The sequence below is a fragment of the Notamacropus eugenii genome, chromosome 1 (genome assembly GCF_028372415.1).
Source record: "Notamacropus eugenii isolate mMacEug1 chromosome 1, mMacEug1.pri_v2, whole genome shotgun sequence".
Taxonomy (NCBI): domain Eukaryota; kingdom Metazoa; phylum Chordata; class Mammalia; order Diprotodontia; family Macropodidae; genus Notamacropus; species Notamacropus eugenii.
In genome coordinates this window covers 38,504,109-38,531,079 of record NC_092872.1, presented here as the reverse complement: position 1 = coordinate 38,531,079, position 26,971 = coordinate 38,504,109, and the positions used below count along the sequence as shown (strand labels likewise).

General features: G+C 40.6%; 1 protein-coding gene and 1 pseudogene across 1 annotated transcript in view; both read left to right on the top strand.

The window, feature by feature from the left end:
- Window positions 1–11,628, top strand: part of LOC140496785 (uncharacterized) — a 125,340-nt gene extending 113,712 nt beyond the window's left edge. Inside the window, exons 2-3 of the mRNA XM_072596997.1 lie at window positions 9,475–9,690; window positions 11,217–11,628. The gene's annotated coding sequence lies outside the window, so the exon portion shown is untranslated. The remainder of the gene's footprint in view (window positions 1–9,474; window positions 9,691–11,216) is intronic.
- On the top strand, window positions 208–1,562 carry LOC140496772 (adenosylhomocysteinase pseudogene; annotated as a pseudogene).
- Window positions 11,629–26,971: the final 15,343 nt, after the last annotated feature.

The window sequence follows — 26,971 nt, the reverse complement described above, 5'->3', positions numbered from 1 at the left end:
TTTCTATATTTCACATTTTGTATTTTTTTTTTAGTCTTTTGACTTTGTTTTATTATTTCTTGATGTCTTGTGGAAGCATTAGCTTGCATTTAGTCAATTCTAATTTATAAGGAGTTGTTTTCTTTAGTAAAACTTTGCATTTCTTTTTCCAAGATGTTAATTCTCTTTTCATTACTTTTTTCCATAGCTTTCACTTCCTTTCCCATTTGTTCCTCTACCACTTTTATTTTGTTTTAAAAATCTTTATTTGGTATTTTTCAAAATTTTTTTTCCCCTCCTGGTGCTGCCTGCCACCCGCCTCGGCCTTTTTGTGGCCACATCACCCCCATCCCCAAAGTCTCTGCATGGTGGTTTCTGCTAAGTCATTAAGAAACTATGGAGGACCTCACCAACCTCATTCACACCAAATATCCTGAGCTTCTGAAGGGTGTCAGAGGCATCTCAGAGGAAACCACCACAGGCATCCAAAATCCATACAAGGTGAAAATCAATGGAGTTCTGAAAGTGCCAGCTATCAATGTGAACGATTCTGTTACCAAGAGCAAGTCTGACAACTTGTATGGCTGCTGTGTGTCCCTCACTGATGGCATCAAACGAGCCACAGGTGTGATGATTGCTGGCAAGGTGGCTGTGGTGGCAGGCTGTGGTGATGTGGGCAAGGGCTGTGCTCAGTCCTTTGGGGCTCTGGTGCCCAAGTCATCATCACAGAGATAGACCACATCAATGCACTGCAGGCCTCTATGGAGAACTATGAGATGACTACCATGGATGAAGCCTGCAAAGAGGGAAACATCTTTGTCACCACCACAGGGTGCATGGACATCATCTTGGGCAGGCACTTTGAGCAGATGAAGGATGATGCCTTAGTATGTAACACTGGCCACTTTGACGTGAAAATAGATGTAAAGTTGAATCAAAATTCCATGGAGAAGGTGAATGTGAAGCCTCAGATGGACCGTTATAAGCTGAAGAATGGGTGGCAGATCACTCTGCTGGCAGAAGGCCATCTAGTCAACCTGAACTGTGCTATGGGCCATCCCAGCTTTATGATGAACAATTCCTTCAGCAACCAGGTGCTGGCCCAGATTGAGCTGTGGACCCACCTGGACAAGTACCCTGTGGGAGTGTACTTCCTTCCCAAGAAACTGGATGAAGCTGTGACTGAGGCCCACCTTGGCAAACTGAATGTGAAGCTAACTAAGCTGATGGAAAAACAGTCCCAGTACCTGGACCTCCCCAGAGGGGGCCCCTTCAAACCTGATCACTACCAGTACTGAGCCCTGCCTAGCTCAAAGACTCCAAATGACCAGCCACATTTTCTTGCCTTTCCAGTCCTTCCTGCACAGAGTAATAAATGGCATCTTGGTTTGAAACAAAAAAATATTTTTTTGATGCTATCTACCTCCAAAGAAAGAACTGATGGCATCTGAATACAGACCAAAGCAATCTATTTTTTTTCTCTCTTCTTTCCTTCCTTCCTTCCTTTTTTTCCTACAAAATGACTAATAAAGAAATGTTTTATATGATTATATGACTTATATTAGATTGTTTACTGTCTCAGAGAGGGGTGATCTAAGGAAAAGAGGGATAGAATTTGGAACTCAAAACTCCAAAAACAATGAATGTTAAAAATTATTTTTACATGTAATTGTGGGAAAATAAATATTATTTAAAAAATCTTTTTCTTTAGTTCTTCTAAAAATTTTGTGTCCACTCTGCATTTTTCTTTGAGGTTTGCTTGTAGATGTTTTCAAGTCATTATCTTCTTCTGTGTTTGTTTCTTGAGTTTCCTTGTCACCATAGTAGGTTTTCATGGTCAGATTCTTTTTGTCTTCTTGTTCTTCCAGCCTACTTCTTAACTTTGGACTTTATGTTAGTGTGGGGTTCTGCACACTTCAAGAGTGTGTGCGTGTGTGTGTGTGTGTGTGTGTGTGTGTGTGTGTGTGTGTGTGTGTGTGTGTGAGGTTCTGCAGATTCAGGGTGACTGAAGAGTTGGCTCCCCTTTGTCTGGGGCACACCTGCCCTCCCCAGAAGACTTATGTGCTGGGTTAAAGGTTAGGATTGAGTTACCTCTTTGCTCTTGGGCTAAGATTCACACAGTAAGTTTCTGAAACTTGTCCCTTGTTTAATATATAATTAGAACTCTGTCCTCTGGCAACCACTCCTCTTCAACCTGGAACTGGGACCCAGTACTTGGTAATGGGCAATAGAACTGCCATATTGTACCTGTTTTTTGCTCCCAGTGTTAGTTCTGAAGTCCTCTCTCTAACCCAGTTCTTTCTGCCCTGGTGCTCTATCTCAGCTCCCTTTCTGCCCCTGGACTCTAGACTCTTTTTCATTGTTTTTTGTTCTCCATTGCTGTGCTCCTGGGTAGTCCCTGCCCCATACTCTAAAGATTTTTCAGTCTCTCTTCCTAAACTGTCCTGGAAAAATGACTCATGATTTTTTTTTCCTAGGGCAGTTAGGTGGCACAGTGGCTAGAGTGCCAGGCCTGGAGTCAAGAAAGATCACCTTCCTGAGGTCAGATATTGTCTGACACTTACTGGCTGTGTGACCCTGGACAGGTCACTTAATATTGTTTGCCTCAGTTTCCTCATCTATAAAATTAGCTGGAGAAGGAAATGACAGACCACTCCAGTATCTTTTCCAAGAAAATTCCAAATGAGGTCATAAAGAGTAGACACAACTGAAATCAGTGTTTTGCTGGACAAAAATTGGTCTGTGGATTTTCTAGACTGTTGTGGAGGAAGTGTGCTGGGTGAGCTGGTGGTCCTTCCTCTCATTCTGCCATCTTGGCTCTGCCCCTCAGCAAGCATTTATTAAGCATGTGCTATAGGCCAGGCACTGTGCTAAGTGCTTAGAGATACAAAGACAATACAAAACAGTCCTTGCTTTCAATGAGCTTACATTCTACTGAAGAAAATACAGCACATACATATAAGCACCATTGGGCAGGACTGGTCAATGAAGGCAAGTCTTTGGAGTATTGATATCTAGGCAATAAAGTGGCACAGTCGATAGGGAGTTGGGCCTAGGCTCAGGAAGACCCAAGTTCTAATCCAGTTTCAGATAACTTACTAGCTGTGTGGCGCTGGGCAAGTCTCTTAACCTCTCCCTTAGTTTCTTCATTTAAAAAGTAAGGAAAATAATATCTACCTCACAAGATTGTTGTGAGGACCAAATGAGATAATGTTTATAAAACAGTAACTGGTACATAGTAGGTGCTTCATAAATGCTCATTCTCACCTTTTTTCCCTCTGTCTCATCTTCTCCTTGCTGCTAACCCATGTGGAAACTTAATGAACTTCCTTCTAGTAATGTATGATGGAAAGGCCCTTTTCCTTCCTGACTCAGAGCATTATTTCACTATTTTGTGTTGGCTTACTGCATGGTGACCAAAAACCAAAAACAAAGCAAAAACCAAAAAACCAAAAAAACCCTTTTTGATGGCTGACAAGTAGGAACTAAATGTTTATAGAAAAAGCTTCCACAGTGGGGAGGAGCCAAGATGGCAGAGTAGAAAGACACACATATGCTAGCTCCAAACCCACAGCCCATAAAATATCTGTAAAGAAGAACTCCCAACAAATTCTGGAGCAGCAGAAGCCACAGAACAATGGAGTGGAGGAGATTTCTGTTCCAGAGAGACCTGAAAACCTGACGTGAAAGGTCCGTCATATACCCGACCTGGAGCAGAGCCCAGCCCTGCCTTGGCCTCGAGGCACCAAGAGGAGCAGATCCCAGCAGGCTTCAGGGACAGAATCTCCAGCAGCCACACAGGTCCCTCCACCCACAGGTGACAAGGGTTGGTGAGGGGGTCTCTTTGGCTGGTGGAGAGGGGAGTGGGGTGTCCCCATAACTCAGGCTCCCTCGGGAGGCAGCAGGGGGGGCAGCAGTGGACAGGGGCTCCCCAAGCAGGCAGGAGCCTGGATCCATTGTCGAAGGTCTCTGCATAAACCCCGCCCCCCCCAAGGGAACTGAGCCCGTGAGGTGGTCCTGCCCCCACCTGAGCACCTGAACTTAATCTCACACTGAATAGCAACCCTGCCCCTACTGAAAGCCCTGAGGCGGGGAAGCAGCATTTGAATCTCAGACTCCAAGCCCTGGCTGGGTGGATCTGGAGGCAAGGTGGGGTGGAAAGAAAACTCAGAAGGCAAGTCACTGGCTGGGAAAATGCCCAGAAAAGGGGAAAAAAAATAAGACTATAGAAAGTTACTTTCTTGGTGAACAGATATTTCCTCCCTTCCTTTCTGATGAGGAAGAACAATGCTTACCATCAGGGAAAGACACAGAAGTCGAGGTTTCTGTATCCCACACATCCAAAATAAATAGACCATGGGCTCAGGCCATGGAAGAGCTCAAAAATGATTTTGAAAATCAAGTTAGAGAGGTGGAGGAAAAACTGGGAAGAGAAATGAGAGAGATGAAAGAAAAGTATGAGAAGCAGGTCACCACCTTGCTAAAGGAGACCCAAAAAAATGCTGAAGAAAATAACACCTTGAAAAATAGGCTAACTCAATTGGCAAAGGAGGTTCAAAAAGCTAATGAGGAGAAGAATGCTTTCAAAAGCAGAATTAGCCAAATGGAAAAGGAGGTTCAAAAGCTCACTGAAGAAAATAGTTCTTTCAAAATTAGAATGGAACAGATGGAGGCTAATGACTTTATGAGAAACCAAGAAATCACAAAACAAAACCAAAAGAATGAAAAAATGGAAGATAATGTGAAATATCTCATTGGAAAAACAACTGACCTGGAAAAGAGATCCAGGAGAGGCAATTTAAAAATTATGGGACTACCTGAAAGCCATGATGAGAAAAAAAGCCTAGCCATCATCTTTCATGAAATTATCAAGGAAAACTGCCCTGAGATTCTAGAACCAGAGGGCAAAATAAGTATTCAAGGAATCCACTGATCACGTCCTGAAAGAGATCCAAAAAGAGAAACTCCTAGGAACATTGTGGCCAAATTCCAGAGTTCCCTGGTCAAGGAGAAAATATTGCAAGCAGCTAGAAAGAAACAATTCAAGTATTGTGGAAATACAATCAGGATAACACAAGATCTAGCAGCTTCTACATTAAGGGATCCAAGGGCGTGGAATAGGATATTCCAGAAGTCAAAGGAACTAGGACTAAAACCAAGAATCACCTACCCAGCAAAACTGAGTATAATACTTCAGGGGAAAAAATGGTCTTTCAATGAAATTGGGGACTTTCAAGCATTCTTGATGAAAAGACCAGAGCTGAAAAGAACATTTGACTTTCAAACACAATAATGAAGAGAAGCATGAAAAGGTAAACAGCAAAGAGAAGTCATAAGGGACTTACTAAAGTTGAACTGTTTACATTCTTACATGGAAAGACAATATTTGTAACTCTTGAAACTTTTCTCAGTATCTGGGTAGTTGGTGGGATTATACACACACATACACACACACACACACACAGCACAGAGTGAATTGAATAGGATGGGATCATATCTTAAAAAAATGAAATTAAGTGGTGAGACAGAAATATATTGGGAGAAAGAGAGAAATGGAATGGGGCAAATTATCTCTCATAAAAGAGACAAGCAAAAGACTATTTAGTGGAGGGAAAAAGAAGGGAGGTGAGAGAAAAACATGAAGTTTACTCTCATCACATCCCACTAAAGGAAGGAATAAAATGCACACTCATTTTGGTATGAAAACCTATCTTACAATACAGGAAAGTGGGGGACAAGGGGACAAGGAGGGTGGGGGGGATGACAGAAGGGAGGGCATGGGGAGGAGGGAGCAATTTGAAGTCAACACTCTTGGGGAGGGACAGGATCAAAAGAGAGAATAGAAGCAATGGGGGGCAGGATAGGATGGAGGGAAATATAGTTAGTCTTGCACAACATGACTATTATGGAAGTCATTTGCAAAACTACACAGATATGGCCTATATTGAATTGCTTGCCTTCCAAAGGGAAGGGGTGGGGAGGGAGGTAAAGAAGTTGGAACTCCCATACCCTCGATCAAAATTTGAAAAGGTAAAACCAAACTTAATTTTTAAATGTAGATTAGCATAATTAAGTACAAGACCAAAAAGGATTCAATAAATCATTGATTAAATGTCTAGATTGATTATACTTACATTAATTGATAGGGGTGGAGGTAAATAAAAAGGGGTCTTTAGGCCGTCTAGACTGAGAACCTATAAATTATTTGCAGAACAACTCATTTTGCAGTAGTAGGGATTCTTAATTGATTATTTCTTAACATTCAAAGATTTTCAGGCTTCTCTTTTGAGTGCTTTCTCTTCTTATGGATGCACCAGTTCAGTTTCTAATTATTAAGATACGTTTCATGACTTTTTATAAATTCCTTCATCTATTTCTCCATCAGTTTTTATAATAGAAAAATTTCACATTTTTGGAGATCATGATGAACACCAATTCAAAAGTATGCAATTTGCCTCAAAACTCTCAAAAATTTTACATTTTCATACAAATTCATTAATCTAGACAAGGGATTCTTAACCTTTTTTTGTGTGTGTGGGTTGCATAGACCACTTTGGTGGTTTTACAGAGCCCTTCTCTTAATAATTTTTTTAATGCATTAAATAAAATACATGGGATCACAAAGGAAGCCAATCATATTGAAATGGTTAACAGAATTTTAAAAACAGAAAGTTCATGGACCCCAGTTTAGGAACCCCTGCTCTAGAATGAGTTAGATGAGGTATAATGGCTCCTTCATATTGTAATTATTTTATTGAAGATCTTCCCTATCAACATCATATCTGTCTTACTCTATCTTGATTGACTTGACTAGATAAACATAGAGGTCACCTACTAGCTCATTAAGGCAATGGGTGTAATTATGATTACATAATTGATGAGTGGTTAGTGAGGCTCATTCTACTTAGGGAAGTTCTGGAAGCCACACCTATCCTAACGAGTCCTTTCATTTGTATAAATACTATGTTGGAAATTCCTATGGCATGGAGAGTCTGGATTATTTTGTTTGATGTAGCAGCTCTCCTTGTTTAAACCTAATTCATCCAGAATCTAGGGAAAAAATTCTCACTTGTTGACATTGTGCCTTCAATTTACAGATGCACTGGCCACTACTGACATATATAGAACATGGTGTGGAGAGGCTGATCACTCATTGCTTCTAGTTCTTTTTAGTCAGTCATATCTAATACCTTTTTCCATGAGGCAGCTCTTCAGTAATTGCAGACATATATCATGTCCCCCAAGTCTTATCTTCTCCAGGCAACTCATGCCAAGTTTCATGAACTGGTCCTCTTTTGGCATGGTGTCAAGTTCTTTAATTCTCTAAGACATAACCCAGCTTTTCAATGTCCTTCTAAAATCAAGATCCCTGAACTAAACACCATCCTGCAGATGTGATCTAACCAAGACAAGTTCATCAGTATTGTCAGTCTTTTCACTATAAATATAAAATATTGCTTCTTTTGATTGCCATGGCAAACTATTGGCTTGCAGCAAACACATAATCTACTAGTATATCAGATCTGTTTTACATGCACAATTGTCCAGGCATAACCCCTATTCTCTATTTTCAAAGTTTGATTATTGAATTCAAGTGCAGTACTTTACGTTTATCCATACTAAATTTCATTTTTATTAGATTCAGATTAGTCAAACCTGCCAAAATCCTTTTCAATTCTGTCTCTGCTCCCAACTATTATCTCAGCTTCAAGTCATCTGCAAATTTGATTAACATACCACTTATGCTTTCAGTTAAGCACTGACCAAAATATCTAACATTACAAGACCAAAGACAGATGGAGTGCTCCATTAGATACTTGCTCCTTCTTTCCAAGTCAACATTCAACCATTCAATAATGACAGCTCTTTGGGTCTGTTTAATTCAACGAGTTGCAAATCTGTTGTTGAAATAGACAATATCTATGGCATTCCTCAATGTAGCTGTCTAGTAATCTTGGCAAAAAGAAAATGATGTTAGTCTGGCAAAAACAATAATTTTTTTAATCTTATATATCAAAAGTAACTCAAGAAGTGGGAGTGCTTCCAAAATGTAACCTATATGGCCTCAGTCACTTACACTGGGTAGAACTCTCAAGGTTCTATCATGTGACTTCCCATGAAGCTTCCAGAAAATGGTACTCGTCATGGTCCCCACTATCTCTTCACATCTTAGACCTGTGTAGCACATTAATTCCATTGCTGTTTTTTGTAGCTCATGGCATAAGACATCAGTCATTCTCTTTCCTGAGGAATCCAGTTCATCATGAGTGCTATGAGGAGGAGCACCTCTCAGATTTTATTGTGGCATATTGAAAGACAATTCCAAACACAGATTCAGAATAGGAAACTTTCACTTTGAAACCTCCTAAATTGTCAAAAATCTCTTTTTGTTTGTGTTTATTTTTTCCCAATTACAACTTTTACATTCATTTAAAAAATTTTGAGTTTCAAATTCTCTCCCTCCCTATTGAGAAGGCAAGCAATTTGACATAGGTTATACAAGTGCAGTTATGCAAAGCCTATTTCCACATTAGTCATGTTGTAAAACGAAATTCTAATCAAAAAAGTCAAGAAAAATAAAGCAAAAAACAAACCCAGTATGCTTCTATCTGCATTCAGATTCCAACAGTTCTTTCTCTGAAGGTGGATAGCGTTTTTCATCTCAAGTCTTTCAGAATTGTCTTAGATCACTGCATTACTGAGAACAGCTAAGTCATTCACAATTGATTACCATACAATATTGCTGTTATTGTGTATAACATTTGGCTGGTTCTGCTCACTCCACTTTGAATCAATACATGTAAGTCTTTCCAGGTTTTTCTGAAAATACTCTGCTTGTCATTTCTTACAGCACTCTAAAATTCTATCACAATTTTTTACCACAACTTGTTCAGCCATTCCAAAATTGATGGGCATCCCCTCAATTTCCAATTCTTAGCCATCAAAAAGAACTGCTATAAATATTTTTTGCAAAAATAGGTTCTTTTCCCCTTTAAAAAAATCTCTTTGGGATACAGGCCTAGTAGCACTATTGCTGGGTCAAAGAGTATGCAGTTGTATAGCCCTTTAGCACAATTCCAAATTGCTCTCCAAAATGGTTGCAACTCCACCAACTGTGCATTAGTTTCCCAATTTTCCCACATCCCCTCCAACATTTGTCCTCTTCCTTTCCTGTAATATTAACCAATCTTATAGGTGTGAGGTAGTACCTCAGAGTTGTTTTAACTTATATTTCTCTAATTAGTAATCATTTATAGCATTTTTATATGACTATAGACAGCTTTGATTTCTTCATCTGAAAATTGCCTGTTAATATCCTTTGATATTATCAATTGGAAAATGACTTGTATTCTTATAAAGTTGACTCAATCCTCTTTATGGGAGTGGAGCCAAGATGGTGGAGTGAGAGTAATTACTCACCTAAGCTCTTAGACAAATTTCTTCAGATACCTCTAAAAAGAGAATCTAAACAGATTTTTTTTGGGGGGGGGGCAGAATCCAATAGAAAACAGACTGTGGCAGATTCAAAGACCAGGACAGACTGGAAGGTTGACGGGAAGGATCCATTGTGCGGGGCTGGAGGAGCACACAGCACACAGCTCACAGGCTGTGCCAGGGCTAGGAGGAAGCCTTGGACGGTTTGAGGCAGTGGCAGCATTGCAAAATCTTGGGCATATCAGCCCAGGACAGGAGTCCAGCAGAACCAAGCGAGTGAGTCCTCTCTGGGTTTTTATGACACTACTCTCTACTGATTAACTTCCTACCTATCTGACTATTCCCTCTCAGTCTATTTGTTAGTTCAACATATATATAATGTCTCCTAAATGTGGGTATTAGTCAAGATTCTGTTCTGGGCCTTTTTTCTTACTCTGTAATCTCTCCTGGTAACTCCATCAGCTCACATGGGGTTAGCTATTATCCCTATACAGATGTCTCCCAGATCAACATATCTAGACCCAGTCTCTCCCTTGAGTTTCCATATTACATAATCAATGGCCCACTGAAAACTTTAAACTGAATGTTCTACAGACATATTAAATTCAGTTTGCCTAAAACTGAACTCATCATCATTCTCTCAAAATCCTTCCCTCTTCTAAACTTCCCTATTTCTGTCAAAGACACCCCTATCCTTTCTGTCCCTTGGGCTCATAATTTTAACATGAACTCTATAGAGTCCCACATCTTACATGTTCTATCAGCTGATAAATCTTGCCATTTCTACCTTTACAACATTTCTTACTCTGACCCCTTCTCTACACTTAGACAATTCCTGCCTTAGTCCAGTCGTTCAAGACTTCTTGGTTATTTCATCAACTTCCTGCCTCAGTCTCAAACCTTACTCCTCTAGTTTCTCTTTACACACAGATCTGGACATAGTAATTGCCCTACTTAACCAACTCCAGTGGCTTCCTATTGCCTCCAAGATAAAAATACAAACTCTTCTAATTAGTTTTTCACACCCTATCCTCTTTAGTTAGATATTGCTCCTTTTCCTGCCAAATTGGCTTTCAATTCAGTCAAACGGTGATTAGAGTGCTGAGTCTGGAGTTAGGAAGACCTGAGTTCAAATCCAGCCTCAGAAACTTACTAACTGCATGACCATGGGCAAGTCACTTAATTTCCATCTGCCTCAGTTTGCTCTGTAAAATGGATATAATAATAGCATCTATCTTCTAGGGTCATTGTTAGGATCAAATGAGAAAATGATTGTAAAGCACCTAGCAATGCCTGGAACATAGTAAGCACTATGTAAATGTTGGCTGTTATTATCGCGCACACACACACACACACACACACACACACACACACACACACACACACACACTCCTCCTCTCATCTTCATGGCTTTGCATTCACTATCCTACATGTCTGGAATTCTTACCTCTATCTCACAGAATCCGCTCTTCCTTTAAGATGCAGTTCAAGCACCATCTTCTGCATGAAGCCTTTCCCACTTGGGCAGCTAGGCTTGGTCTAGGTTCAGCCTGATCCAGGAGTCAGGAAGATCTGAGTTCAAAACTGAGTTAATAATAGTCGTTGTGAGGATCAAAGGCATTTGTGAAGTGTTTAGTACAGAGCCTGGTGGTACTTAATAAATGCTTATTATCCTCCTTTCTGGATCTCCCAAACTTCTAGAGCTTTCCCTTCCCCAAAGCTTGTTTTTAACTACTTTGTACATTTATTCAGCTTATATTTATATTGCATATAGTTATGCATATACTTGTTTTCCCCATTAGGAAGTAATCTCCTCAAGAGAAGGGATGGTTATAGCCCAGCACAGTGCCTGGCATATAATGGGTGCTCAAGAAATATTTGTTGAAAGAACCTGAGACTGCTGCTGCGAAAAGTACATGAGAGATTTCCAGATGCCTGCCTTTCCCTGACCCTCCACCAATGCATATCCTCCATGGGCACTAAACAAACTTGCTTCCATCTGTACAAAAATGTAAATTAGTTTTTGAATCACTGCCTTTTAGAATGTCTAGTGCTTGTTTTTTCTGGTCAGGCAGGTCACAAATTGGAGACAGGATCCTCTCTAGATTGCTGCACTGTTCTCATTTTTATTTTTTCATTGTAATTCGTTTAGTAACTTTAAATTTAAAATGTAGTCTTAAATAAAGTTTGAACTTGTCTGTAAAAATAAATAAATGTGTGTGTTCGTCCTTTGCTGCTGAAGAAGACCATACCATCGACTTCTGGAATATCCTATTCCATTCCCTTCGATCCCTTAATGTAGAGGCTGCGAGATCTTGTGTTATCCTGATTGTATTTCCACAATACTTGAATTGTTTCTTTCTAGCTGCTTGCAATATTTTCTCTTTCACCTGGGAATTCTGGAATTTGGCCACAATGTTCCTAGGAGTTTCTCTTTTTGGATCTCTTTCATGCAGTGTTCTATGGATTCCTTGAATATTTATTTTGCCCTCTGGTTCTAGAATCTCAGGGCAGTTTTCCTTGATAATTTCATGGAAGATGATGTCTAGGCTCTTCTTTTGATCATGGTTTTCAGGTAGTCCCAAAATTTTTACATTGTCTCTCCTGAATCTATTTTCCAGGTCAGTTGTTTTTCCAATGAGATATTTCACATTATCTTCCATTTTTCCAATCTTCTCGCTATGTTCTGTGATATCTGTCTTTCTCACAAAGTCCTTAACGTCCATCTGTGCCATTCTAGTTTTGAAAGAACTATTTTCTTCAGTGAGCTTTTGAATCTCCTTTTCCATTTGGCTAATTCTGCTTTTGAAAGCATGCTTCTCCTCATTGGCTTTTTGAACTCTTTTGCCAATTGAGTTAGGCTAGTTTTCAAGGTGTTAATTTCTTCAACATTTTTTTGGTTCTCCTTTAGCAGGGAGCTGATCTGCTTTTCATGCTTTTCTTTCATCCCTCTCATTTCTCTTCCCAGTTTTTCCTCCACATCTCTAACTTGATTTTCAAAATTCTTTTTGAGCTCTTCTATGGCCTGAGCCCATTGGGTGGGCTGGGACACAGAAGCCTTGATTTCTGTGTCTTTGCCTGATGGTAAGCATTGTTCTTCCTCATCAGAAAGGAAGGGAGGAAATGTCTGTTCTCCAAGAAAGTAGCCTTCAATAGTTTTATTTCTTTTCTCTTTTCTGGGCATTTTCCCTAGCCAGTGACTTGACCTCTGAATATTCTCCTCACACCCACCTCGCCTCCTGGTCCTCCCAACCAGCATTTGGGGACTGAGATTCAAATGCTGCTTCCACCCTTAGGGCTTTTGGCTGGGGCAGGGCTGCTATTCAGTGTGAGAATTAAGTTCAGGTGGTCAGGTTGGGGCAGGGCTGCCTCTCAGGCTCAGTTCCCTCAGGGGGTTTATGTACAGACCTTCCACAATGGATCCAGGCTCCCGCCCGCTTGGGGAGCCCCTGTCTGCAGCCGCCTCTCAGCTTCTATCTCCCAGGGGGCCCGAGCCATGGGGGCACCCCACTCCCCTCTCAACCCACCAAAGAGACTCCCTCACCGACCCCATCACCTGTGGGCGGAGGGACTTGTGCGGCCGCTGGAGATCCCATCCCTGAAGCCTGCTCGGATCTGTACCTCTCGGAGCCGCGGCTGCCGCAGGTCTGGGCTGGGCGCCGCGTCTGCAGTGTGACGGAGCTTTTGCGAGAGGTTTGCAGGTCCCTCTGTGGGTGGAGGGACCTGCGTGGCCGCTGGAGATCCCGTCCCCATAGCCTGCTCGGATCTTTTCCTCACGGTGTCGCAGCCGCTGCAGGGCTGCCCTCTGCTTCCAGTCCTGGCGCCCAGTCCGCAGCGCGAAGGACCCCCCACGAGAGGTTTGCAGGTCTCTCCGGAACAGAAATCTCCCTCACTCCAATATTCCGTGGCCTCTGGGTGCAGAATTCACCGTGAGTTGCTCCCCTGTAGCCTATCTGTGGGTTGTGGGTTTGGAGCTATGTGTATGTGCGTCTTTCTACTCCGCCATCTTGGCTCCACCCCCAGAAGACCATACCATCAGAGAAATGATGATGTGACTTGCACTTGACTTTGTTTTTTGAGTGAGGGAGGGCTGTGTAGGTCACCAGCCTTATTTCTCCTCCAGAGCCATCTGAATCCAGTGACCAGACATTCCTCAGGATGACTGCAGATGACCCAGGATGAGGCAATTGGGGTTAAGTGACTTGCCCAAGGTCACACAGCTAGTGAATGTCCAGTGTCTGAGGTGACATTTGAACTCAGGTCCTCCTGACTCCTGCACTGGTACTCTATCCACTGCACCACCTAGCTGCCCCAAACAAATGAGTGAACGAATGAATAAATAAATATTTGTTGATTGATTCTTTCATCCTACAGTTCTGTCAATCTCTAGATTCCCAGAAGCATTCCAGCTGTTAGGAGTATACCTCCCTTGAATCCCCCAAATGAGTTTCAATCCCCAATAAAACATGCATCATTAAGGTGCATGTTAAATTTCAGTACCCTGTCTTTCTTACAGCAACAAGCAGATCCACTTCTTGTCTTTGTCAGCAGCTCCAGTGGTGCTAGAGCACGAGTTCTTATGCGTGGGGAGAGATCCAGGAAATCTGTGTAGATTTCAGAGGGGCCACTGAACTTTCATAGGGAAAAAAAAATCCATCTTTATTTTCACTAATCTCTAACATAATTATAGCATTTCCTTCTATTGTGAATTTTTGAAAAGACATTTTTTTTTCCTGAGAAGGGTTTCACAGGTTTCACTAGATTGCTAAAGGGGTCCGTAACCTAAAAATAATTAAGAATCTGTGGTCTAAAAACTCAAAACATCTCCCTAATTACCCCCAATCATCACTCTGGGATCAAATGGGTAGGCTCATTTAAATTCCATAGCATTGTCTCCTCTGCAGTTTAGAGCTGAAGGATTAGGGTGTTTGGGGGGGGGGGGGCAGAGAGGCTTCCTTCTCCGTGAGATTAAAAAGAAGTTTCTCAGAATTGTCAAGCATCCTGGAGAATAAAATGGACTTTTCTCACTACAGCAATCAAAAGAAAAAAAACTACCTAAAAAAACCACCTGAGGAAGTGATATTTATGGAAAATATAACAGATGAAAGCTTGTTATCTCAAATTTCTAAGGACCTGTTAAGAATCTGTAAAGGCAACTCACAGACCTTAGCAGGCAAATTGTCAAAGAATATGCACAATAAGTAAAAAGAGAAGGTGTAAACTATAAATGTTTCTCCCAAAGTCACAGTACTCATTTCATCTGCTTCCTCCCTAGGAAAGAAGTTGAGGCAGAAAAATAGCTCAAGAACACTTCCTAATTCTCACTTTCTGACCTTGTATTGACCTCTTGCTTGAATCTCTCTTTCTAACTCTTGGGTTTCCACTCATTTCAGCCTCTTAGATCTCAGTGCTCCTTGTTCTTTATCTAGTTCAGCCTTGGGTTTATGTTTGCTCAGCTCCTGACTTGGCTCCAGTCCCTCTCTGCTATCACCTGGGAGCTTTGTTGTGAGTGAAAGGAGGAGTGGTATGAGGTTGAGGATGTGAGGAGGGTATGACAAAAAGTCTCCATTAAAAAAATTTAATAATTTTTTTTAAATGTTAAAGAGCATTCATTGCAAAAAAACCTGTGGATTGATTGCAAAGCTAATGTACTTCTACAGTAATATTGAATTGCTTCATTTCCCCTATTCTTTTTCAAATAGACAAAAACAATTTTTTTTCTGATCCCAAAGAAAGTCATGTTTAAAAGTGGTTTTCTTTCCTATTTGTGATTTTTTCCCCTTTTGTCAAGTTGTCTACTTGCCTGTTTGTCTTGAAGATCTACGATTCTTAGATGGATAATATGAGCAGAAAATTTCCAGTTAATAACCACAAAGCCACAAAAAGAAAAAAATCAGGCATCAGGGAGTAATTGAAACTTAATCCATAAGGTGAAGACCCCATTAAATAACACCGGAGAACCTGATACTTAGGATTTCCAACACGTAGCCCAATGCAATGAGCTGAAACAAACTCTTACATGACCCTAACAGAGCTCTTTCTCATCCCAAAATGGTAGCAGATGAAGGATTCTGCTCAAATAGATGAAGGAAAGAGAAAGTAACTTAGAGAAGAGGTTGGGGAGGAAGACCTGAGCCAAATGGGTAATGTGGGATAAAAGACAAGAGTGTCTCCAACTGAAGGAAAGAACACTGTAAACTTAGATAGGACAAGTTCACTTTTCCCAGAAGTTACTCAAAGCAAATAATTGAGGTAGGATGACCCACTCTGTGCCAGTTTCAAAGAAACTGAAAACAAACAGCAGTCTTGGTGTTCGGGATCTGTTATATCAGGAGAAGGAATAAGAGCCAAAGAATGAGGTGAGTAAACAAAGGCAAATAAATTGGAATATGAGAGAAGAGGTAAAAAAACAAAAGGTCAAAAATGTCTGAATAAGAACTTTGTTCAAAAACAGAATCATAAAAACAAAAGAATGAATGAAATAAGAAGAGTCCAAACACTATGACCAAGTATTATATCATACAGTAAAATAAACTAAAATAATATGATGAAAAAGAGAATCCTTTGGACCCCCAAAGATAATGGAACAGTAGCAAGAATCTCCAAAATGATTCAAAAGAAGAATAAAACTTTCAAAAGAAGAAACTAGAAATGATCTTTGGTTTAAAAAAATCATAGCTCTCAAAGCAGAATTTTAAAATGTAGAGTGATAAATATTGAATCTGTAATGGAGAATCTTTCTGAAGAACAAGAGGTTCTGTGAGAAAATAATTAATATGTAAAACAAAAGTATTGAGATGGAAGAAAATTTGGCAGAAGTGAACCAAAAGGCAAGAACATTAAAATAGCCCATGAATTCAATGCAATTCAAAGCAAGTGATCTTGAAAACAGGATAAGAAGAAATAATTTAAGGTTCATATGTCTCCCAGAAGAATAAGGTAAATCAAAAAACTTGAATATCATGCCATAGAAAATACCCGAAACTAATACTGTCCATAATTTTTGAATACAGCAATCAGTCACACATTAAAGACTTTAAACTCTGATTTTAATACTCAGGCACTTTGACAAAGGTTGGGAGGATGAAAAAAAAAAGCATGGAGGAACATTGTTGAGGAATAAGAAACAGGGGAAATAGGAGAAGTCAAGAAACCAAGAAGGCTGATAAGGTAATTGCCTCAAGAATTGACAGTGGAGAATACTAACATTCTCACTCAGCACTGTCTTCCTCTGTCTTACTCCTCTCACTAACCTCCACTTTTCAGGAAGGTATGCACCCAACCCATAGGCTTGTACTATGGGACCCAGTTGGCAATCTCCTTGCTGCTGAAGTGTCTGCCAGCACACTCTGCTCTTGCCCTCAGTGGATTCCAATCCATACATATGGACTCCAAATGTGTCCACAATGCCAGAAATGCTCTCTGAGGTGGTGTGGCTGTGATCATTCAAAGAATTAAGGACTGCTAGGGACTGGGGCTAGGTACCAGTAGGAGGGACTATACTAGACCTGAAGGAAAGGGGCTGACCTTCAGCTAGAAGTAGTCCTTTCCCCTCAGGAGTCACTTAAGGATGGAACTAAGGTTGGCAAAAAAAATTCCTCAGTGTGGGAGGAGGAGTTTTAGTGCATAGTGCTAAATCTATGCTTTTAAGATAGTAGATTTTAAGAGTAGAAAGAATCAGAAAGTGGAGAAAATGGGGGAAATACAGGAATATAATAGAGGAAAAGACTAAAACCACCAAAGATCTTCTGAGAAAGGAAAATCAGTTATAAACCTAGAACACAAGAAGATAAATCAATAGAATCTTCTGATTCTAAAATCAAAAGAATCATTTCCAGGCTAAGTTCATTGTTCACAGGAATGGAATGTTCACATTGACTAGTCACAGGTTGTAGTTCGTTGGGGCCTCTACCTTTCAGGGTCTTGTGGTGATAAAGGGCAACGTTGCTGCAGAGTCCCCTATTCCAACCTGGTAGGAGAGTAGTAGTGAGGGTTGGGATGAAGATCTGGATCCCCAGGAACTGGTTAGAACTCACATATGGCACTAGCTCTGTGGTGAGAGATGAGGCACACCCAAAGGTGTCCCACAGGTAGAGTGTACATGATCTGTGTCAGACCTGATATTCTAGACGTTGGTCAAACCAGTGACAAGTGGGCCTTTGTTTTTACACAGAGGACTCCATTGCAACATCTCTACCCAAAACTGCCTTGCCCAAGGCTCAAAACCTGTATTTCTTATTTCCTAGTAGCAAGAACAGTACTCAACAGTTGTTCCTAAAACTTTGAGTTCCAACATCACTTCAGCCCTCCCTCCCCACCCATTCCCTTTGGAAGGCAGGCAATTCAATATAGGCCATATCTGTGTAGTTTTGCAAATGACTTTCATAATAGTCGTGTTATGTAAGACTAACTATATTTCCCTCCATCCTATTCTGCCCCCCATTGCTTCTATTCTTTTTTTTGATCCTGTCCCTCCCCAAGAGTGTTGACTTCTAATTGCTCCCTCCTCCCATTGCCCTCCCTTCCATCCTCCCCCGCACCCTGCTTATCCCTTTCTCCCCCACTTTCCTGTATTGTAAGATAGGTTTTCATATCAAAATGAGTGCATTTTATTCCTTCCTTTAGTGGGATGTGATGAGAGTAAACTTCATGTTTTTTTCTCACCTCCCTTCTTTTTCCCTCCACAAAAAGTCTTTTGCTTGTCTCTTTTATGAGAGATAATTTGCCCCATTCCATTTCTCCCTTTCTCCTCCCAATATATTTCTCTCTCACTGCTTAATTTCATTTTTTTAAGATATGATTCCATCCTATTCAATTCACCCTGTGCTCTCTGTCTCTGTGTGTGTGCATGTGTGTGTGTGTGTAATCCCACCCAGTACCAAGATACTGAAAAGTTTCAAGAGTTACAAATATTGTCTTTCCATGTAGGAATGTAAACAGTTCCACTTTAGTAAATCCCTTATGACTTCTCTTTGCTGTTCACCTTTTCATGCTTCTCTTCATTCTTGTGTTTGAAAGTCAAATTTTCTTTTCAACTCTGGTCTTTTCATCAAGAATCTTGAAAGTCCTCTATTTCATTGAAAGACCAATTTTTCCCCTGAAGTATGATACTCAGTTTTGCTGGGTAGGTGATTCTTGGTTTTAGTCCTAGTTCCTTTGACTTCTGGAATATCCTATTCCATGCCCTTCGATCCCTTAATGTAGAAGCTGCTAGATCTTGTGTTATCCTGATTGTATTTCCACAATACTTGAATTGTTTCTTTCTAGCTGCTTGCAATATTTTCTCCTTGACCTGGGAACTCTGGAATTTGGCCACAATGTTCCTAGGAGTTTCTCTTTTTGGATCTCTTTCAGGCGGTGATCAGTGGATTCCTTGAATACTTATTTTGCCCTCTGGTTCTAGAATCTCAGGGCAGTTTTCCTTGAGAATTTCATGAAAGATGATGGCTAGGCTTTTTTTTCTCATCATGGTCTTCAGGTAGTCCCATAATTTTTAAATTGTCTCTCCTGGATCTCTTTTCCAGGTCAGTTGTTTTTCCAATGAGATATTTCACATTATCTTCCATTTTTTCATTCTTTTTGTTTTGTTTTGTGATTTCTTAGTTTCTCACAAAGTTATTAGGCTCCATCTGTTCCATTCTAATTTTGAAAGAACTATTTTCTTCATTGAGCTTTTGAAGCTCCTTTTCCATTTGGCTAATTCTGCTTTTGAAAGCATTCTTCGGGGGTGGAGCCAAGATGGTGGAGTAGAAAGACGCACATACACATAGCTCCGAACCCACAACCCATAGAACATCTGTAAAAAGGAACTCACGGAGAATTCTGGAGCAGCAGAGGCCACAGAACAGTGGAGCGAAGGAGATTTCTGTTCCAGAGGGACCTGCAAACCTCTCGCAAAAGGTCTGTCATGCTGCGGACCTGGAGCCGAGCAGAGACCTGCTGTGGCTGCGGCACCGAGAGCAGCAGATCCCAGCAGGCTTCAGGGACGGGATCTCCAGTGGCCGCGCGCTTGGGTCCCTCCACCCAGAGGTGATGGGGGTCAGTGAGAGGGTCTCTTTGGTGGGTCAAGAGGGGAGTGGGGTGTCCCCATAACTCAGGGCCCCTCGGGAGACAACAGTGGAGGTGGGAGCAGACCGGGGCTCCCCAAGTGCGCAGGAGCCCAGATCCATTGTTGAAGGTCTCTACATAAACCCCCTGAGGGAACTGAGCCCGTGAGGCGGCTCTGCCCCCACCTGAGCACCTGAACTTAATCTCACACTGAATAGCAGCCCTGCCCCAACCCAAAGCCCTAAGGCTGGGAAGCAGCATTTGAATCTCAGACCTCAAGCCCTGGCTGGGTGGATCTGGAGGCAAGGTGGGGTGGAAAGAAAACTCAGAAGGCAAGTCACTGGCTGGGAAAATGCCCAGAAAAGGGAAAAAAAATAAGACTATAGAAGGTTACTTTCTTGGTGAACAGATATTTCCTCCTTTCCTTTCTGATGAGGAAGAACAATGCTTACCATCAGGGAAAGACACAGAAGTCAAGGCTTCTGTATCCCACACATCCAAAATAAATAGACCATGGGCTCAGGCCAGGGAATAGCTCAAAAAGAATTTTGAAAATCAAGTTAGAGAGGTGGAGGAAAAGCTGGGAAGAGCAATGAGAGACATGCAGTCAAAGCATGAACAGCAGGTCAGCACCCTGCTAAGGGAAACCCAAAAAAATGCTGAAGAAAATAACACCTTGAAAAATAGGCTAACTCAATTGGCAAAGGAGGTTCAAAAAGCCAATGAGGAGAAGAATGCTTTCAAAAGCAGAATTAGTCAAATGGAAAAGGAGCTTCAAAAGCTCAATGAAGAAAATAGTTCTTTCAAAATTAGAATGGAACAGATGGAGGCTAATGACTTTGTGAGAAACCAAGAAATCACAAAACAAAACAAAAAGAATGAAAAAATGGAAGATAATGTGAAATATCTCATTGGAAAAACAACTGACCTGGAAAAGAGATCCAGGAGAGGCAATTTAAAAATTATGGGACTACCTGAAAGCCAGGATCAAAAAAAGAGCCTAGATATCATCTTTCATGAAATTCTCAAGGAAAACTGCCCTGAGATTCTAGAACCAGAGGGCAAAATAAGTATTCAAGGAATCCACTGATCACCGCCTGAAAGAGATCCAAAAAGAGAAACTCCTAGGAACATTGTGGCCAAATTCCAGAGTTCCCAGGTCAAGGAGAAAATATTGCAAGCAGCTAGAAAGAAACAATTCAAGTATTGTGGAAATACAATCAGGATAACACAAGATCTAGCAGCTTCTACATTAAGGGATCGAAGGGCATGGAATAGGATATTCCAGAAGTCAAAGGAACTAGGACTAAAACCAAGAATCACCTACCCAGCAAAACTGAGTATCATACTTCAGGGGAAAAATTGGTCTTTCAATGAAATAGAGGACTTTCAAGATTCTTGATGAAAAGACCAGAGTTGAAAAGAAAATTTGACTTTCAAACACAAGAATGAAGAGAAGCATGAAAAGGTGAACAGCAAAGAGAAGTCATAAGGGATTTACTAAAGTGGAACTGTTTACATTCCTACATGGAAAGACAATATTTGTAACTCTTGAAACTTTTCAGTATCTGGGTACTGGGTGGGATTACACACACACACACACACACACACACACACACACACACACACATAGAGACAGAATGCACAGAGTGAATTGAAGAGGATGGGATCATATCTTTAAAAAATGAAATCAAGCAGTGAGAGAGAAATATACTGGGAGAAGAAAGGGAGAAATGGAATGGGGCAAATTATCTCTCATAAAAGAGACAATCAAAAGACTTATTAGTGGAGGGATAAAGAGGGGAGGTGAGAGAAAAACACGAAGTTTACTCTCATCACATTCCACTAAAGGAAGGAATAAAATGCACACTCATTTTGGTATGAAAACCTATCTTACAATACAGGAAAGTGGGGGATAAGGGGATAACAGGGTGCAGGGGAGGATGGAAGGGAGGGCAGTGGGAGGAGGGAGCAATTTGAGGTCGACACTCATGGAGAGGGATAGGATCAAAAGAGAATAGAAGTAATGGGGGACAGGATAGGATGGAGGGAAATATAGTTAGTCTTATACAACACAACTATTATGGAAGTCATTTGCAAAACTACACAGATTTGGCCTATATTGAATTGCTTGCCTTCCAAAGGGAAGGGGTGGGGAGGGAGGTAAAGAAGTTGGAACTCAAAGTGTCAGGAACAAGTGTCGAGTACTGTTCTTGCCACTAGGAAATAAGAAATACAGGTAAAGGGGTATAAAAAGTTATCTGGCCCTACAGGACAAAAGAGAAGATGGAGACAAGGGCAGAGAGGGATGATAGAAGAGAGAGCAGATTGGTCATAGGGGCAATTAGAATGTTTGGTGTTTGTGGGGGGAGGGGACAAAAGGGGAGAAAATTTGGAACCCAAAATTTTGTTAAAATGAATGTAAAAAGTTAAATAAATATATAAATAAATGATAAATTCTTCTAGGCTAAAAAAAAAGAAAAAAGAAAAGAAAGCATTCTTCTCCTCATTGGCTTTTTGAACCTCCTTTGCCAATTGAGTTAGCCTATTTTTCAAGGTATTATTTTCTTCAGCATTTTTTTTGGATCTCCTTTAGCAAGGTGTTGACCTGCTTCTCGTACTTTTCTTTCATCTCTCTCATTTCTCTTCCCAGTTTTTCCTCCACCTCTCTTACTTGATTTTCAAAATTCTTTTTGAGCTCTTCCATGGGCCTGAGCCCATGGTATATATATTTTGGACGTGTGGGATACAGAAGCCTTGACTTCCGTGTCTCTCCCTGATGGTAAGCATTGTTCTTCCTCATCAGAAAGGAAAGGAGGAAATATCTGTTCACCAAGTAAGTAACCTTCTATAGTCTTATTTTTTTTCCCTTTTCTGGGCATTTTCCCAGCCAGTGACTTGCTTTCTGAGTTTTCTTTCCACCCCACCTTGCCTCCAGATCCACCCAGCCAGGGCTTGAGGTCTGAGATTCAAATGCTGCTTCCCAGCCTCAGGGCTTTCAGTAGGGGCAGGGCTGCTATTCAGTGTGGGATTAAGTTCAGGTGCTCAGGTGGGGGCAGGGCCATCACACAGGGCTCAGTTCCCTTGCAGGGAGGGGACGTTTATTCAGAGACCTTCAACAATGGATCCAGGCTCCTGCCTGCTTGGGGAGCCCCTGTCCACCGCTACCCCCCCTCCTGCCTCCCGAGGGGCCCTGAGTTATGGGGACACCCCACTCCCCTCTCCACCAGCCAAAGAGACCCTCTCACTGACCCTTGTCACCTGTGGGTGGAGGGACCTGCGTGGCTGCTGGAGATTCTGTCCCTGAAGCCTGCTGGGATCTGCTCCTCTTGGTGCCTTAGGCCAAGGCAGGGCTGGGCTCTGCTCCAGGTCGGGTGCATGATGGACCTTTCACTTCAGGTTTTCAGGTCTCTCTGGAACAGAAATCTCATCAGCTCCATTGTTCTGTGGCTTCTGCTGCTCCAGAATTTGTTGGGAGTTCTTCTTTACAGATATTTTATGGGCTGTGGGTTTGGAGTTAACATATGTGTGTCTTTCTACTCTGCCATCTTGGCTCCTCCCTCCTATTCATTCCATTTCTATTGAGTGACCTATCCCAACCAGTGAGCATTGGCAGTCAGGCACACCAGGAAGTCGTTCTGGGTGTGGCATGATGCCCTTGATTTCTTACCGCCAAAGACTGATTCTTCCAATACTGAAAACTTCAGAAACTGAAATTCTAAAACCACCAACCTCCTCCAGTTCCAATTTCTTCATTTATTAAAGAAGGGGGTAGTATGTATGTTAGCCTGCCAGATTGCAAATATTTCTTGCAACTTTATAGTGTGAGGCTCTTTTAAATTCTTTAGCAAGAGAATATATAAATAAACTATGCCATCAGTATTAGGAAAGAGCCAAGCTAATTATCTCATTTGAAGAGAGAATGAAGAAATTGAAAATAATCTCTTGATTATCACTTTGGATAAGAAAACTACTTTTCCCCCACTTCATGTCTTTCCCTCCACCTCTCTATTTCTCGTGCTATTTCCTCTATACTGTAGGAAATGCAAAAAATACATTAGAACTGGAAAAATGACAATATAATACTGCTGCAGATTAAGGACAGCATAAAAACAAGCAGCTTTAGGTTACCAGGTTGCTGGAATCCTGAATATGGCAGCAGGAAAATCCTCCTGGGATTACTGAGTTTATTAGAGCCCTTCTAAGGCAAAGAATGCTGTTGGCTAAAGTTTAATTGAAAGAAAAGAGGAGTACGTGGCTGGAACCCATTGTTAAAGATTTAATGGAATAATTGTTATGAAGTCTCAGTTTCAACTATTCTACTATAATCCTTTTTTGTTTGTGGCAACAATTTTCTGTGGGTTCTGATAACAATGTGGGTTCTGATCCTGATTTCATGGAATTCACTCTAAATGTAGTCATGCTCCTGTTATGAGGGCCATTCTCCCCAGACTTAGCATGGCAGTGTCATTATGTGGCTCAAAGGCAGGTACAACAGACTAATTTTAGCCTCTTCTCCTTTCCCTTCTCCAAGAGAGACTGATTTCTTCCAGGAGGGAAACAAGAGGTTGAGGTCAGAAGTCAGGCCACTCAATTCTTCTTAAAGAGAAGGGGTGCCTGGCTAAAGTTATATCTGTCTATTGTCTTAAGTATTATTAGTCTAGGGAATGTGATTTTTTTCAAGTTTATACCAACTTCTGACCACCTTTTCATTAATGCGGGAAGTAAGAACCCAAGTTTTATAACAAAGGTTTGACTGTCTTCCCACCAAATATCAGTTTTACAACAAACACATATAGTAGGTAACTAAGACACCCATTTATCCAAGTTGAATAGCGAAAAAGGGAAAATAGAGAAAGTCAACATAGGTGAATATATACCAAGCAACACTGAATGGAAGAGTTAGTCCATTAGGACTGAGGGAGCAACTCCCCAACTCACTAGGCCAACATGTTGAGGATATGGTCCTTATAGAGACCACCAGCTCCTCTCATGTAGCCTTCTTCCCAGAGTCTTTCCCTTTAGCAATCTGAAGTGAGGTTGGAATTATCCATCTTCTCTCTTGTAGCTGGAAGCCAGAAGTGCCCTGAATCCAAAGAAACTCAGTTACTCTAAGAAACTAAAGAGTTCTCCTCTCTCTTCATCTGGCTAACTCCATCCACCTCTCACATAGGCAGTCAAACATTAATCTCAACCAATAAACCAAGAGAACCATACCAGTGGGCTTTGGGATTGAGGTTCAACTCCCAAAAGAAAAATCTTTCAACACAGAATTGAAGAATATGGATGAGAAAATTGGTGTTAAAACCACGCTTGCCCTTCAATTCTCCCTTGAATTTCTCCCTATTATACTGAGAATTTGCAAGGATACAATTCTCAAGAAAGGGAGGAGGGCATACTTCCCAGCCCTATACAAAGTCCTCTTCACTTTCACCTAAGGCTCTGATGTTAGATCAGAGTTAGTGTCTCTCTCTCTTCAGGATAAAATATTTTTACAAGATTGCCTTTAAAAAAAATTCTAAGTGGTCTCTTGAGGTCTCTAAATCCTTCACTTCCTCATATGTGCTTCATATTTATGACCAGATTTTAGCGCATAAAGATTATATCTCAAAAGGAGTCCTAGATTGCTCCTGCAAGAGATTCTAGAAGTCATTTGTCTTTCCGGGGGATTCCTGTGGTCTTTTGTTAAAAAGAATCTTCCTTTCCTGATGTCTGCTTGTTCTTCTTTTCCTCTCCAATGTCTATGTCATGAAGGAGAAGGTATTTGGGTAGGACCTCCTAGGGCTAAAGACAAAATAGATTATATATGAATGCTACTTGAAAAGTTTACACCCTATTTAATTCAGGCATAAATGTATTTAGAGTGAATGAAGTTCTAGAATTGCTATTGGTACTGCCCCTTAGTGGGGAGACATTCTAGAGTTCTCTAATTGGCTCTTTCAGGGAAGCTAGATGGCATAGTAGATGGAACACTGGGTCTGAAATCAGGAAGATTCATCTTGTTGAGTTCAAATACAGTCTCAGATACTTACTAGCAGTAGGACCCTGACCAAGTCACTTAATCCTGTTTGTCTCAGTTTCCTCATCTGTAAAATGAGCTGGAGAAGGAAATGGCAAACCACTCCAATATCTTTGTGAAGAAAACTCAAAATGTGCTCATGAAGAGTCAGTCATGAGTAAAAACAATGGACTGAAATTGGCCCTCTTGTCATCTTTCTCTTGCACAGCAGGAATTCAAATACAGCCTCATATGTATTTAAATTCTGACTTTGACAGTTACACATTATACAACCCCATGAAAAATTTTAATTCAAATTTTATTAACATACAAGCCAAACTTAACTACAAAATAAAATAACGTACTATAGATAGATAGATATTTATAACATACAAATAACCATAATAATAATTTTAATGTGTTGGGTTGTACTTTTTTTTGTTAAAAAAATTCTCAAATGTGGTATCTTTGATGCCACTGCTACTCATACTTCTTTTTCAGCTACTTATCTTTTTATTTCTTTTTCATCTGTCCTTCCCACCTACATCTTTTTTTTTATTTTTTATTTTTTTATTTTTTAATGTTTAACAATCACTGCCATACAATTGCGATTTTATCCCCCCCACCTATTCCCCACTACCCCCCTCCCTCCCCACGACTGCATACAATTCTGTATAGATTCTACATATACTTTCCTATTGAGTATATTTTCACTATAGTCATGCTATATAGTCAGACTAAGATAAATGAAAGAAATCGTATAACAAATCAGAACATGATACACAAACACATACACATACACAAACATGATCTGCTATATTTTGTGAGTGACTTCTATATTTCTCTCTCTGAGTGTGGAAGGCATTTTGCCTTGAGAACCACCTTTGGGATTTTTTTTTTTATAAGAAGTTTTTGCATTATTACAAAAATCCAAGTCTACCAGAAAAAACTCTCACACACTGTGGTCGTTGCTGTGCACAAAGTTCTCCTGGTTCTGCTCCTTTCACTCAGCATCAGGCCATATAAGTCCTTCCAGGCCTCTCTGAAGTCTCCTTGTTCATCATTTCTTATGGCGCAATAGTACTCCATTACATTCATATACCATAATTTATTCAGCCATTCCCCAATTGATGGACATCCCCTTGACTTCCAGTTTTTGGCAACTACATAGAGTGCTGCTATAAATATTTTTGTACATGCTTCCCACCTACATCTTGAAAAATTTTTTAAAAAACACAAAAAATAAAACTTTCAAGATATATATATATATATATATATATATATATATATATATATATATATATATATATATATATATATATATATATATATATATATATATATATATATATATGTAATCTGACAAAATAAGTCTCCACATTGGCCATGTCTGAAAAATTTATGTTTCTTTCTGCATTTTAAATATCACCTCTCTGGGAGGAGTCAAGCATCATGCTTCATCTTCTTTTTTTCTTGATTCATATTTTATCATTTCATTGAATAGAATTCTCA